The sequence below is a fragment of the Falco punctatus genome (assembly GCF_963210335.1).
Source record: "Falco punctatus genome assembly, chromosome: 1".
NCBI classification, from domain to species: domain Eukaryota; kingdom Metazoa; phylum Chordata; class Aves; order Falconiformes; family Falconidae; genus Falco; species Falco punctatus.
This window is the reverse complement of record NC_137580.1, coordinates 62,747,276-62,763,502: the sequence shown is the minus strand read 5'-3', so window position 1 is coordinate 62,763,502 and position 16,227 is coordinate 62,747,276. Positions and strand designations below refer to the sequence as shown.

Sequence of the window (16,227 nt, the reverse complement as noted above, 5' to 3'; positions counted from 1 at the left end):
AAGAATCAGAGATATTCTCCTTTTCTGTCATGATTTCTGTTACATGTACATGAGAGATGCATTTTCACTGGACTGGGCATATCCATATGCTGTGTTAGTCAGACAGAAAGGTGATTGATTTTTCTTTCAGCAAATTTTTCCAGGAATAACAATTATGCTTTATTTCACATTCCATTTGTCTCTTTGAAGTAAACTTTGTCTTATATATTTAGGACAATTTGAAGAGATCATTTAACATTGATCATTTAACTTGAAGGTACACAAGTCCATGGGAACTGATGAGATGCATTCGTGGGTCCTGAGGGAACTGATGGATGAAGTGACTAAGCCACTATGCATCATATTTGAGAAGTCATGGCAGTCCAGTGAAATTCCCACTATCAGGAAAAAAGGAATCATAACCCCCATTTTAAAAAAGGGAAATAAAGAAGACCTGGGGAACTACAGCTTGGTCAGTTTCACCTCAGTGCCTGGAAATATCATGGAGCAGATCCTCCTGGAAACTATGCTAAGGCACATGGAGGGAAGTGATTGGTTACAGCCAATACGGTTTCATTATGGGCAAATTGTACCTGACAAATTCAGTGGCCTTCTACAGCAGGGTTAGAGTGTTGGTGGATAAGGGAAGAGTAACTGATGTCATCTACCTGGACTTGTGCAAAACATTTGACACTGTCCCACAGAATGTCCTTGTCTCTAACCTGGAGAGACATGGATTTGACAGATGGACCACTCAGTGGATAAGGACATGGATGGATGGTCACGTTCAAAGAGCTGTAGCCAATGGCCTGATTTCCAAGAGGAGACCAGTGATGAGTAACATTCCCCAGGGGTCAGTATTAGTATCAATGAGGTAAAATCTTGGTCAGCTATATGGACCGTAGGACTGAGTGTACCCTCAGCAAGTTTGCCAATGAAACCAAACTCTGTGGTGTAGTCAATATGCTGGATGGAAGGCATGCCATCCAGAGGAACTTTGACAGGCATGAGAGGAGGACCTGTGCAGACCTCATGAACTTCAACAAAGCCAAATACAAGACCTTGCACCTGAGTGGGTGCAATCCCAAACACAAATACAGGCTGAGTGGAGAATGGATTGAAAGAAGCCCTGAGGAGAACGACTTGTGGGTGTTGGTTGATGAGAAACTCAACCTGTCAATATACACTTGAGGGCAAGGTAATCAACCATATCCTGGGCTGCATCAAAAGAAGCATGGCCAGAAGGTCAAGGGAAGTGATTCTCCCCCTCTACTCCACTCTTGTGAGACCCCACCTGGAGTGCTGCCTTCAGCTCTGGGGTCCCCAACATAATAAGGACATGGACTTGTTGGAACAGGTCTAGAGGAGGGCCATTAAGATGATCAGGGGGCTGGAGCACCTCTCCTGTGAAGACAGGCTGAGAGAATTGGGGTTGTTCAGCCTGTAGATGAGAAGGCTCTGGGGAGACCTTACTACAGCCTTCCAGTGCCTAAAGGGGGCCTACAGGAAAGCATTTTACAAGGGCATGTAGTGATAGGACAAGGGGCAATGGCTTTAGAATGAAAAAGGCTAGAATTAGATTAGATATAAAGAAGTAAATCTTCAATATGATGGTGGTGAGACACTGGAACAAGCTGCCCACAGAGAAGTTGTGGATGCCCCATCCTTGAATGTGTTCAAGGCCAGGCTGGATGGGGCTTTGAGCAACCTGGTCTAGTGGAAGGTGTCCCTGCCTATGGCAGGGGGGTTGGAACTGGATGATCTTTAAGGCCCCTTCCAACACAAACCATTCTATGATTTTATGGTTCTATGATTATAAATAATGTCCTATTGCTATTACAGTTTATGATAGTTGTCGTAACCATGTAGATTGCTTGGGCTAGGGTGATTATTTAGTATGTTTATGTACAGATAAAAAGGAATACTGTGTCCTTCTTATATCAGTTAAAAATTACCAAAGGCTGAATTTGTTTTTAATGCAAATCGTAGAATCATAGTATCATAGTATCATAGAATCATAGAATCATAGAATGGTTTGGGTTCGAAGGGGACCTTAAAGATCATCTAGTTCCAACCTCCCTGCCATGGGAAGAGACCCAAATGACATGGAAAAGTCTTTCAATTTTAATAACTGGAAGAACAAATTATAAAATGATTTCTACACAACTAGAAAATGAACTAGTTGACAGCATTTCTATTTTCTACAGAATTTGATAGCATTAGGTTGATTTTTTTTTTTTATTCTAGGATAAATAACATTTTAAGGAAAGGATGTTGTTATGCACTGTTTTATACATGTAGTCCAAGACCATTGCTGTGCTGTATGCCTGTCTTTCATGATGAGGAAAATAAATCCTATAGTGACTGGCTCATTCTTAATATCAAGCAATTATAGCATTTAAGAGAATAAGACAGAATGAAGAAGAAATTAAATGGAAGAAGAAATTCCATATTATAAAGTATTGCCTTATGGTTGCAAGGCAGAACTGAAAAAAGAAGAAGAAAAAAAAAAAGACATGATGAAAATGAACCAGTATTCTTAGTGACTTCAGTAATCCTCAACAGAACTATATCTACTTATACATGTATTAATAAATTATTCAAAAGAATCTAATGAAATTCCAGAGAAAATATTATGCTGTACTAAAAATGAAATAACCAAGAACTCATGAAGAATTCATTAAAATTAAACACAAAATGAAGTATAATTTTGTTCTGTGTCAGAAGTAGAGGAGGATATATCCTATTCCATATATGGTATCTTATAGTGAGACTTTACCATGTAGTTGAAAGCAATTTATAAGACTGAAAGCCATACCAGACAGAAAGCAGGTGATCACCATAATATCATCAGTGAAAACAGAAGTAAAATATACAGAGTTTAAGTTCTCTCTCATGCTCTTTTTCTTCTTCAGGTATGGATGAATGTCTACAAATAAACTAGTTAGTTTTTATCCCCTTCCTAGTTCTCAACATAAACAATGCAGGATGCAAGGAAATGTAAGACACCCCCAAGTTAATATTTTTTGTTGAAAAATGGAACAAACCACAGTGAATTACTGCTTTCCCATGAAAAGAGAAGAGCTGAAAAATACAGAGTATAGTACATCTCTGCACTGATATAAGTGGGCATTTAAGTGGAGTATTCTTCTTCAGGAACTAGGCAATAACAGACCAGTTCTATAATTTAGACTGTTCCTGAGGGAGTGGGGGTATATGCTACCCCTTATTTAAGTCTAGAATGAAAGTGACAGTCTACTCCTGCGTAATTTGAATTCTTCTGATACGGTGATCCATGTTCCTTCATCTTGTCACTGTAGAAGATTGGGAAAAAATAAAAAATATCTTGTGTTTGTAGCTTTACATATATTCCCATATTTTTCTCCACAAGCCAAAAAGCAGTCAAGGCAAAATAAAAGTGCTGTCAGTTTAGGAAGAGATCTTTCTTTAAAATTTTAGTATTGCTGTTTTCATATTCTGTATCTTTTTCTTCTCTGGCAGGACCCAGATTGTGTTAATATGAAACCAACATAAAGTTTAGTTTAAAGAAGTAAAAAAAAAACTTTTGTCTTTTTTAAGTGAAACTTTTTAAGTGAAACATAAATGAGATGCTTTTAAACAGGTTAATTAATTAAATAGATTTTAATTATTTGAATTTAATATATTGAAAGTTGAGGGTCACATACTCTATCTCAGATAAATTACAGACTTAAGGTGCCAATGAAACTGGTCAGAAACTGTTCAATGAAGTGATTCTCTCTAACAAAAAATACTGTCTGCTCTATTTCTTTTGTGAGACCATATCTATTTTGCTAGAACTCTGATTGAAAACTATTTGCTATTTAATAGCAGCTTGTCCACTAATCCTGTCTTTTAGCCTTTTGCCTGCTTGGCAGGTAGGATGTTGAGAACCTCCAAGCCAATTACATCGCACCATAACACATTTGAGTTGGATATACTGCAGAAGTGGTGGAGAGAGTGATTTTGCAGCCATGTAACCATACCTTGCGATGTAGTGATCTTCTGCTCTCCTCTCCTTCTCCCCTTGAAACAATGCGCACACAACCTGGACAAACCTCCCAAGACAGACCATAAGATTTCACGTTGCCTGTATTTGGACTGCCTATATTCAACCAAGTTTCTAGGGTCCATCTTTCTTACCAGCTTGCTAGGTGATTTGTCCCTGCCTTACAAAGCAACCAGGTCACCCAGCATGTCACCAGATCCCACCATTTTGGGTTGTGAGCAGGAAGCATATGCCTAGGAAAGCTCTAAACATGACACTACTTCGAAAAAACTTATCTTTAAACTTGAACTTTTCAGTGCAAAATACAGAAATGTAATTGTTTTATTTATTTTGGATCATTTAAAAGCAAGCAATAAATTTCTAACAATAGATGTCCTATCAGGCCAGCTTCTGACACGTGGTTTGTGTATTATCGTGGCAGATGTCTATTTACTGATGATACTTTCTTGTACGATGAATATTATAGAAATAGCCCATAATTTTATTTATACATATGAATATTTTTATATATGTAAGCGTAACCAGAGTAATCAGAAATGGCCATAAATGTTGACAGAAGTACATTAAATTTAACATTATATGCCTAGGGTCTTCATCGGTCTATGACTAAATCCTCTCTCCTAATCATTAGCAGATTTTATTCTTAAAGAATTTTGCGGAAAGGAGAAACACTAATCTTCTTGCATAAAATAGGAAACTGTGGCAAACTGCTAAGTAAAAGAATACATATTCACGTTCTGTGGAACGGAGGCAGCAATATGGTGCCTAACTCCACAAGTACAGGAGTAGAAATAAAGCCAGCTATAGCAAATTGCAATATATCATCTGAGCCATAACTTCCTCGAAGAAAACTGTCAGCAAGGGCAAAATAATACAATTCAGCTTAACCTATAAAGAAAGGATACACTAATTTTGTGTTACTGAGCACATGCTATGGGCTAAAACCACATATGTGAACAGTTGTAACAGCAGTTACAGGAAGAATTATATCAGCTGAAGACTTTCCAGCTTGGTAGTGTATCCAGTCTCAAGACAGCAATGTACAGATGTCCTGTGTCATCGTCCAGGCAACCAAAACTCAACAGACAGCTACATACTTAGCAAAGGATTTAGTTCTATTAGTTTCTTTTTTGCATGTTCAGAATTCTTTTTGTCTCAGCTGAAGAATATTGTTCTCTAAAACAGTTTAGGATTCACAGGTTAGGCAACCTTGTCCCTGCCTCCTCTTAGGGTCTAGCTTTAGTGGAGGCAAACTATGCCCAATAAACAGTGGAATCCCCTGAGTTATCCCCAAGGGAGAGCAACACAATCACTTGCATTCAAAAACACACTGCCAGATCCTCATGTTTGATGGTGATGAACTAGGAATTCCTCAGGACATAGGCTGTACGTCAGCCTGATGGGTTCAAAGTGGTATTTTCCAGGGTACCTCCCACCCACACTAATCTATAATTTTATGGGTACATTGCAAGCCTCACTACAGCTGCAAGGTATACCTGGAAATAATAATGAGATTCCCAGCTTTCCCAACAAATGATTTAAGGATGTCAGTCTAGTAGAAGGCTTCTGTCTCTGAACACCAGCTTCAAAATTATACCTAACTCAGGGACACAGCTAGGTAATTATAAGTAGAAGAAAAATACTAAATTTCAAAAATAACTTTTTTTCTCCCTTTTTCTCTCTCCTCCCTCCCCCTCCCCCCCCCCCCTTTTTTTTCCTTTATGTATCATATCATGAAAAATGTTACAAATCCATTTCTCAGATAAGTAACTTTGTATAACTTATGCTTCTGAAGGTGACTGAAAGAGCAGGTTGTTTAAATCCTTTTTCAGTCTTACCCACAATCTTAAATAATGAAATACAAACCCAAAAGTATCTCCCTGCCTGCTACAAATTAGCTGCACTTTATTTCTACTCTGGCACTAAGAGTTTAAAAAACTGTTTCCGTTTTTAGGTAATAAATTGTATTTCTTTCTCTTCAAGGAATGCTTCTATGATATTGATTAGAGGGGGAATTAAGGAATGAACTGCATGCTTTTCAGTTTAATACTGGCAGGACAGATTTAAACCTCTGACCAGAGTTGACATATTGCTTGCAAAACAACAGAGAACAGAAATAATGTGTTTTACTTTACCAAGGAGGAAGATAAGAGAGTCAGATAAACAGATTGTATAAAAACCTGCTCCTAGACTATGTATTTCCTCTAACTGTCTTGTGAATCACTGAGCTGAATGCAAAAATGCCTCATTCCTCAATGATAACTGACTTCTTTAAAGGCTAAAGGAAAATGGTTACAATTTGAAATGTCTTTTTGATCAATTTAGTAGTCTGCAGAGTTTGCTTTTGCTTTCTTTCTGTGTAGCTTTGAAATGCTTAATCCCGTTAAATGTTTGCTCCTTCTCTCCACAGAAACACATTTTTTTTTCCTCCTGAGATACTTTTCATTTATATCAATAAAGCACACGAGATGCACACCTTATTGGCAACAACTATTTATGGTGATGGATAAATAAACCGATTTAATATGAATGTTTATTTTTTTTTTTTTTTAGGAAAAATGTTAGACACTGTGTCCAAAAGGCTTTTATTATTTTTTTTTCTAAGCTGCTGTGAGACCTGATGTGTAAACACTACAATCAATACCAAGTACCATAACAGTAGTGGAAATGTCAAATATAATTTCCTACCTGATATAGTTTTGATTTGTTTAATTAAATCCTCTCTTTTTTATACCTTGGAGATGGGCAATAATGTACTTCTTTTGGGGTCACTTCTTGATGACATATTTGATTCAGACAGATACCAACTGCAGATCAAGCAGATACCCACCCCCCCCCACACACACACACACGCCCCATAAACTAGCCTTATTAGAACTGGTACTTAAAGAGCTTGTGTTCCAAAGCTGGATTTCAGCTCAGGTGTCTGGAAGTCTTTAAATTAAAATCAAAAGTATGAAAAGAAATTATGTTTGTGTTATACCTCCATGAAATATGTAGAGAAATCCATCTAATGCAAATCAGACACTGTCTTTCTCTTGCTGTCTTTACAAAAGTGTAATTTTCCTCATAATTATTTCTCAAAAGGATTTCCTAATTTTTCTTATTTCATGCTTAAGTAAGTGTATGCAAGCATCTGAATGCTTTTAGGAGGCAACATCAGAAAAGTGGATATTATATGAACCAGTGGCACCAAATTTATTTAGTAGAAATATTTAGAAAACTTTTTAAAGTCCATATCCATTCATTTCCTAAGGAAAGACAGGGTAGAGAGGCTGAAAATGAAAGCAAATCCATTAATTTTTTCCTGAGTTTCACCTCAGCAATGAAGAAAGAACCCTCTGCATCTGCATCTGTGACTTCAGAGGTTCTGGCCTATGTAGCCTTTGCTTCTTCCATGTCAGGAGATCAAGGTGATTCACTAAGATCACAATGTTCATTAGGCATACCATAAGGTGTAGTAAGCTTACCCAAGACCCTAAATAGACCTTTCTAGAGCACTATCACAAAACCCACCACAAAATTCTAGAACTCAACTGAATGAAACTCATGACAAAGTAAAAATTAGCATATTAACTCTAAGTATTATTTTTCCCTTTTTAATGAGCGTATGATTCCTGCTTTCCTTAAATAAAACTAATTATCTTTTCTAGTCATCCAATTTCTTTGGTTCTGTTGAAAAAGAGAAAAGGAAAATGCTCACAGTAAGATTTAAATCTCAAAAATACATCTCTTTAATCATTCCTCATCTTGTAATATGTGCCATTAGCTTGTTTGCTTGTAAAGTTACTCCATTCTTTGCCAGAAGTTTTTTAATAGAGAATTTATTCTATTCTTGGGAATTTTTGTTGTCATCAAGATAAAGACCTGAAACAGTAAGATACATTATTTTTCCCACGCATGTATGCAATATGCTATATTTAAACACCGATTTAAATTATATTGAACAAATCCCAGCCACTAACAGCCACTAACTATTAGTTGACTAATAGTATTTTAAATAGCAATCAGGGAAAGGGACCTGGGGAACATTTCTTTAAATTTAGACTCCCATCACTATTTTATATAAAGCATTATTAGTTATGTATTGAAGAGCTTGGTGGCATTCACTAGCTATTTGGCACATAAATTTGATTAAGTTAAATGTTAAGCAGTCTACTTCTTGTTAATATAAATGGAGCAAATTACAGCTGTAAATACAAGGGCAGCTACACTAGAGACAACTCCCAAATATCTCAAAGTAGTTGCTGCAGTGCATTTGAATAGTTGATTTTTCTTTTCTTTCTCTGATAAATTAATAAGAAAAATGTACAGTAACCAAGAACCTTAATGTTCTGCATTAGAAGTGTGCTTCCTAGGAGCACCCCCAATATATGTCCTTTTATCATAGAATGGGAAAACATTTAATACTATTCAAAAGCATTGAGTTTACACATGCAAATCATCCAGCAGGCTTGCCCTTTCCTTTGAAACACCAAAAAATAAAGTCAGGTTTTGTCATCTTCTAGCTCTTCAGCTTGCCTTTATGTTATTTCCCTTTCTCTTTACTTCCACTATCTGCTTTGTTATATTTTGTCTTCTCTCCAAAGGAGAGTTCAGTATGTTTATTCTGCTTACTGCTCACAGAAAGAATACGTGGGAGCAAGTGGCCAATAGATATTTCACAATTTTGGATTATATTATTTCCAGTCAGGAGTTTCTCATAGAGTGTGCTTACTGAGTAAACAAAAGCATCATCTTGGAAGCAAACAGAGATCTGCAGAATGCAGTGTGAGTTTCTTTTTTTTTCCTACCAGCGAAAAATTAGTGTTAAAAACTAATTGTCCTAACAGTAATTTTTATATGCTCAAAAAGCCCCAATCAATATCTGTCTCTAAGAAGTGCTCCCCCTTTTTACATCAAAAAATTTAAAGCTTAGGACTTTTGTGTTCTGGATGTTTCCTTTTCTGAGGCTGAGTGAATGTTATGACATAAGACATAATAAAATAAAATAGATCAAATAAAATAACAAATAAAATAGATCCACCTGGAAGCTACATCTGGTGTATATTGCAATCAAAATATGTAACAGTTTGAACTGCAAGTGAATTACACCAACCAAGGTCTGGTCTAAGGAGGAGAAGGACTTGCTGACTACTTACCACATGAAATGCTATAATAAACAGAAATTAGAGTATATCTACATACTTGAACACCCTAGGACAGCTGTCAGGATAAAAAGATTTTCAGCATCCAAAGCTTTTCACAGCTGTTTTCAGAACAAATATATGAGAGCTACCTGGCAGGGTAGTCTGTTCCCTGCATGTTTGGAAAGACCTGAAGTTTAACTAAGCTAGTAACCATCTCTAGGCTGAATGTAAGTAAGATTTTAAATGCTGTAAAAGACATAACAGTATGTGAATTCCTTAAGAAATGTGATGCAGCAGAAACACTTTGAAAACCTTTCTATACAGATAAAAGCAAACATATTCCTTAACATGTGAAAGATGGAGACCTGCATATCATGATCCACGTTAATGGACAAATTCAGCATTTAACACCTTCCAAAAGAAGGCATGTGCCCTGCTTTGTGTGTTACTAAGAATAAGTCCCACCAAAGATGGGATTTACAGCAGCTAATCCTGACAATCAGGCAGTGTTGATCTGAACTGAACCAAAAAGAGGAGCTGCCCAAGCTGGGAGAAGGGCAGGAGTGAAGAGTCTGCAACTCCCATTTGCCCTGTTGGTCCTGGGTTGGATACAGAGGCCTGGCTGGAACCACACAGTAAGAGAGGTCAATACGTGACAGGGTATTCCTAAGTGAACTAGCAGTGATTAGACTTAGTCACAGGTTTTCCAAGTGAACCAAGACTTTATTATGTAAATTTAAACTTAAATAGTTATAGATGTCTACAAAATCTGAGGTAGTCATTTCAAACTTCCTTATAATCAGTTGAAAGGAGAAGATGCTTCAGTACACAATTTGCCTGACGTATTTTAGACTAGGTGAATGGTATGCAAGTTACAGATTTCATTCTTTGTTCCTGTGTAGGCAACAAATGGATGGCATGTGAACCCAGTCAGGCATGTTCTCACAAAGCTGTGAGGATTTTCTAGAGTTAAGTCGTTTATTTCACATCTTACAAGGAAAGATATGGGGAATGCTGATTCTGTCATCAGCCTCATGGAAATGTTGGTCTCTTTTGATCGGTTGTCCTGGTTTAACCTCAGCCGGCAACCAAGATCCACGCAGGCGTTCGCTCCCTCCCCTCCCCTGCAGTTGCATAGGGAGGAGAATGACGAAAAAGGTAAAACTTGTGGATTGAGATAATAAAAATTCAATAATTGAAATAAAATACAATGTAATAATAGTAGTAATAGTAGTAGTAATAATAGTAGTAGTAATGAAAAAGAAAGAGAGGGAGAGAAGAATAAAATCCAAAAGGAAGGAAAACTCAAGTGATGCACAATACAATTGCTCAGCACCCACTGACCAATGCCCAGCCAGTCCCCCAGCATCGATCACCAGCCCCAGCCAACCATCCCGGGTTTATATACTGAGCATGATGTTCTATGATATGGAATATCCTTTTAGATAGCGCAGGTCACCTGTCCTGGCAGTGTCCCCTCCTAATTTCTTGTGCCCCTCCAGCCCTCTCGCTGGCAGGGCCTGAGAAACTGAAAAGTCCTTGACTTAGTATAAACATTCCTTAGCAACAACTGAAAATATCTGTGCTATCAACATTATTCTCATACTAAATCTAAAACACAGCATTGTAATAGCTACTGAGAAGAAAACTAACCCTGTCCCAGCTGAAACCAGGACATAGAAACACTGTGGAATGGTGAAGAATAGAAAATGTACACTCTGGTCATCATTTGCCTTCTTGCTACCTTACAAATTTGTTCTTTGTGTGATATGATATAATTCAGAAAACAAGAAAACACAGATTGCTCAAGTTAAGGTGCCGTATTTAAATGACAGGGAGCTGTTGCCAATGTAGTCCTGGTATCGTCCTCAGTTTGGAAGTCTGGAAAGAGAGTTTTGAATTCATAAGGCATAGGATATCTCACTGCTGTGTTGTCCAGCTAGGGATTTTAGTTATTGCAGAGGAGGCGGTAAACCCAGTGAGTAAAGCCAATATCAGTTCAAGAAATATATTATAGACCAACAATTGCCTACTGTATGATAAAGAAAAATAAATAAGCACTAACCCATGAATAAATACAGCAAATTAAAAGGCAAAATACAGCAAAATAAAAGATTATACATACTATGAAAAAATGAAGCTGAGCAATCATTACCAGTTTCTTGAAGAAAAGTGATACAAAGAAGTGGTCGACTTGCTTCTCTGTGCTTTGTGGGAGTCAAATAAATTTATCTCCCCCCCACCTTGTTAAGAGCATAAATAGTAGTAGTGTTCTTTCACAGAAAATTCATAATTTTCAGTCTTCAGAAATTGTTGAAAATGTTACTGGAATTAATTATGGAAATTATCTTTCAAATTTGGAACAAGAATCTTAATTGTAGAAGAAATAAAACTGCCTCAAGAATACTTACTTGTGTAAATATATGAAGTTTCAATGAGTATGTACTTTTATTTTATAATACTTACCTATAAATTACTACTATGAAAGAACAGCTCACCTAAAATAGGTGCATCGTGCATTAATATGAGTCCATGAACTTCAAAGGGCAAAAATCTCTTAACTGCTTGGTAAAATGTGAAGGAAGATGTTGTAATTTCCAAAAGCTGTGAAAAGGTTTGAAATGAGGTCTTTCAGTGTTCATAGGGAACAAACCCCATGATTTTTCTGAGTTTTTCACTGTTAAATTAAGATTTTTTTTTAAAAAAATAATATAATATCCATAGCAAAACAGTTCTAAAAAATTCTCAGCTTGAATTTCTATGGATTATCAGAAGATACATCTTTAGTGATGAACTCCCTGTACAGCTCAAACTGATCACCTTTTAAGCTTTTAGCTGGACATTATATGACAAAATTGTAAAAGAAAACCAGTTTTAAGTTCATTCCTGCCTCCATGTTGGACAGGACTCTACAACACTGACATAGTGGTTTCTCTTTGCAGGGAAAGAAATAAATTCAGAAATCTCAATTAACAATTCAGCCATTTGCCATCTCATATCATGTTTTCTAATACTATTCATAGCTTGCGGTACAAGCTTGCATTTCTTCACTTTTCTCTCCCTTATGGCTTCAAACTGGGTATTGCCTCTTTACAGCAGATAATTCCTGACCACCTCCACTTCATGGTATGACCAAAGTAAGTTATCTGTAAGGGCCCTTTCTGAGAAAAGGCCTTGTCCGTTGTCTGGGTGCCAGGTTGTAGAGTAATTATGCCTTAAAATGTAGTGAGGAAACAACCAGCACTAAATCTGGCTCTCTGAGCTCACCTGCAAATCAGTTCTGTGCACACCTGTCTGCAGCGAGGGCTGTGCCCAAAGCCTCCCACAGCTTAAATCCTGATCTGGGAAGAAGATAGCTCCTCAGATGAGCATGGAGGGAGTAAACAGCTTGGTGGAGTGTGAGCTGGCTGCAAAGGTGCTTTGCTGCATGTAGGTATGTTGTGGGGCAGAGCTTGGGTGGAGAAGTGTTTGTATATAACCAGCACTTATGTATGTAATAAGGGATCTCACTTGGGGTCCATGCCTTCATATGCCACAGTTATCTGAAAAGAAATAATTTTGTGCTTGATGTATAATATCCCAGGTAGACCACCGTATGCTTTATTATTGTACAAATAGCTTTATATGGTTCAGTTGCACTGGTAAAAAAAAAACAAAACAAAAACATATGCAAAAGAAATAGCTGATGTAGGTGTGGATAAGCTACTTTCAGAACATTATTTAAAAACAGAACTTGCCATATCATTTCTTTCTAATTATCACTGAGTAAAAATACATTTTCTATCTAAATAACATATTGATTTTTTTATTCTATAAACATTCAAAATTATACATGTGTTTAACATTTTTTGGCTATGCCCATGGTTAATGCCTGAATAATAATAATACTGGCCTCATTCAGTACAAGTGACTTAATTTTTTGTTACTGAAATCTTACACAAGGAACAGGGATGATACAGAGCAAACAGCTTCAGTTTTCTGATCAGTGTTCCATAGTTTTCTTCAAATGCAAAGCCAAAAATGTCCCCAGGATCTTACAGTCCAAAAGATTATTTTCAAAGTGGCTAAAATTGAACACAATAGAAAATTAAATCCATGTACATAATGATCTGCTTAGAGTCACTTATATCTATTTGTATATATGTTACATAAAGACAATTAGAGGCTTAATTTAATTAAAATTCAACCTTAATGAAAGAACAGAGGAATGCCTACTCAGATGCTTTCAACAACATGAATTGTAGCAGAGTGCCCTCACACCATAATTTATTTTAAATTCTGATACTTGTAGCAGTAAGTTTTAGCCTTACTCTTTTTTTCCTTCTAAAAAATATTTGGTGGAACAAGTAGCTCACTAATTAGGGCTATTTTAAATTTACCAAGTGAAATACTTAACATTTGTTTTCTATAGCATATTTTCCAGTTGGCTGGGCAAATAAGCGTTCCTTGTAAAAAGGAACCACACTGAAACAATTCGGATACTTCAAAGCTTTAGGGTCCCTGCCAGAACTTGCTTTAACATATGTGTTTTGTGAAATTTAAACAAGGGACAAAATATGGATGTCTAGCCTATCATTATGTAATTTGCCTTTTTAAAAATTATTCTCATGGCTAGGCATTTTCAGAGCCATAAAAATGTTTATAAATCAGATTATAAAGTGATACGATACTATAGGTCTAAGTTTGTTTAAAGCACACAGATTTTCTCTGACTTCACTGAGGATGAGAGGAATCTTTCTGAAACATTTAAGTTTAAACATTCATAGAACGAGGAACGCAACATCAGCAGCAAGGAAGTGGGGACATGCAATTAGATATGTTCCCTTCAGACAAACATACCCCTGTAAACTGCATTCAGTCCTCCTCTGCACTTCGGTTCGCCGAGGCCCACGAAGTTTCTTTTGTGAAGAAACAAGAACTGAAAAGCTCAGTTAATGTGCCTATCATCAGTTTTATTTCTCTCCCCTTTCTTTCCTAATGAGACAAAACAAACAGGAAATGATAATCTGTTGTGGAATGAACTAAGATGTTGAATCTCCCTGCCTTGGTCTATAGACTGTGACACCAACACTGGGACGTGACAAGGATTTGAGTGATTGCAACTTGTCTGTGTCCTGGGACATCTAATCCTGCCAAGCTGCTGCCCATCTGAGATTTCCTCAAGTGAGACTGACAACTGAAAGACTAGGTTTATTTGAGATTCAGAAATATTGCCTATGTTTCCACCAGTAAAACCCAAATGATAGCATCATTACTGTCAGAAATTAGGTGTGCTACATTTCATGCAAGCCTCTGTCTAGGCAAACTACCTTTTAGAAGGGAGACCGAATGTGCCCATCTGTGTGCTGTTTTTCTAAGGGCATTGAGCAGAGAAGTGTATCAACCTTCACATTCTCAGTGTGTTGGTCGTTGAAATCACAGAGCCTTTCCCGTTGTAGACTCTCCCCCATTATGGAACATGACCTTCTTTCTCGTATTTGATTTTTGATCCTTACAGAAGTGAAGGTTTGGTGGGGGTTTTTTTTGTTGTTTTGTTAAAGCAATGAGAGTCCTTGGCCTGTCATCCTGCGTGTACCCAAGAAAAATTTATTTTCTGATATCTAAGGTTTGACTGACTTGTAGTTCCCTGGACCCTCCCTCTTATGTTCTCCATGATGGTCATGACATTTGGGTTTTTTTTCCCCTAGCAAAAAATCTTCCCAATCATTATGGCCTGATAGAATATAATAAGAAGTAGCCTCTAATTGACATTGGCCACCTCCATTAGCAGTCACAGGCTCATCCCATCCAGTGTCATTGACTTCAGTATGTCCTATTGGCTTCAGTGGTCACTACCTTTGATCTTCCTCTGCTGCTCATTCCCCTGCACCCAGTCACTAGGGGTCTGAGAGGTGTGAGGGCAGAACTTGCTAGGCAAGACCAATGCAAGGAGAGAACATTTGTTATCTAAGTCTTTTCCAACTGCCTTTGTTTTTGAAGGGTCACGTAGTCCTAAATGACAGAGCTCTGTCTGCAACAGGAGCTGTGCACCTAGGTATTAAATTGCAGGATGTGCCTGTTGCTACCTAAGCCTTTCCCAGTCACGGCAGAGTTGGGAACAGCACAGTATGACCCCCTGTGCCCTCTGTCCTAACCCACAGAGCCCTGTAATCACCCTTGATTTGCTTAAAACCTCCCTGGCCAGTAACGTTGGTGTTGAAATTAATGACAAGCAAAAGGGAACAGGCTGTGGGCTGGACAGTAGATGAGCTTTGTGCCATTACTGGGAAAAGGGCATTGACCTGCCAGTGCAGTCTTGGCACTGGTCTGCACTTGCCTTGGCCTGAGCTGGTTGTAGCTTGGTTTAACAGTTGTGTGGTGGTCTATGACTGCTGCCAGATCTGTTTTAGCTTGAGCAACAGGAAACTGTGTGGTAAAGGCCTGACAGCCCTAGTGAAGCAGTGTGCAACCAACAGCCCCTTGGGGTAACAGGGGTCTGGGGGTGCTGAGGGGTATCTTTCAAACTTCAGCTGGGAAGATTAAAAGAATGCAATTAATTTCAAGAGAATGTAGGAAAACAATCACAATTGTATCCAAGCTTGAGGATAAATATGACATTGTATTCCCCTCCTGGGAAGGAGGAAGAAACTTTCCCTTTATAAACATCATACTCCTCTCTCCAAAGACCTCAGGATGCCAGTGACATCCCCCATCTCCCTACCCCCCACACCCCACCCCCAGCTTTCTTGGAACATTAAGTTTTCATCCTTAGGACCTAGGGGTTCATCAGGAGGCACAATAAGTTTTTAGTAAAAGAGTGCTTTTGTGTAACAAATTTACCTGTTTTATTAACAAAGATTTTCTGACTCTAGCTTGGTTCTTCAACACTGTATTATATAGTGAATATACATAGACACCTATATGCGTATGCGGGTGTGTGTATGCATACACAGACATGCAAACCCTGTGTGCGCAAAAAATGCAGGAAGGAAAGAGAATGGCTGTGTTTCCAGTACTGAGCATTAGATTTGTACAAAAACCTTGAAAATTAAGTACTATAGAAAAAAGAAGAAAGATAGTACCTGTATCACTGAGTATGGTTCATGCTGAAGG

At 37.7% G+C, this 16,227-nt stretch overlaps 1 long non-coding RNA gene across 1 annotated transcript in view; it reads left to right on the top strand.

Moving 5' to 3' along the window:
• Positions 1–4,975, top strand: part of LOC308060273 — a 31,024-nt gene extending 26,049 nt beyond the window's left edge. Inside the window, exon 2 of the long non-coding RNA XR_013926654.1 lies at positions 257–4,975. This is a non-coding gene — a long non-coding RNA (uncharacterized lncRNA). The remainder of the gene's footprint in view (positions 1–256) is intronic.
• Positions 4,976–16,227: the final 11,252 nt, after the last annotated feature.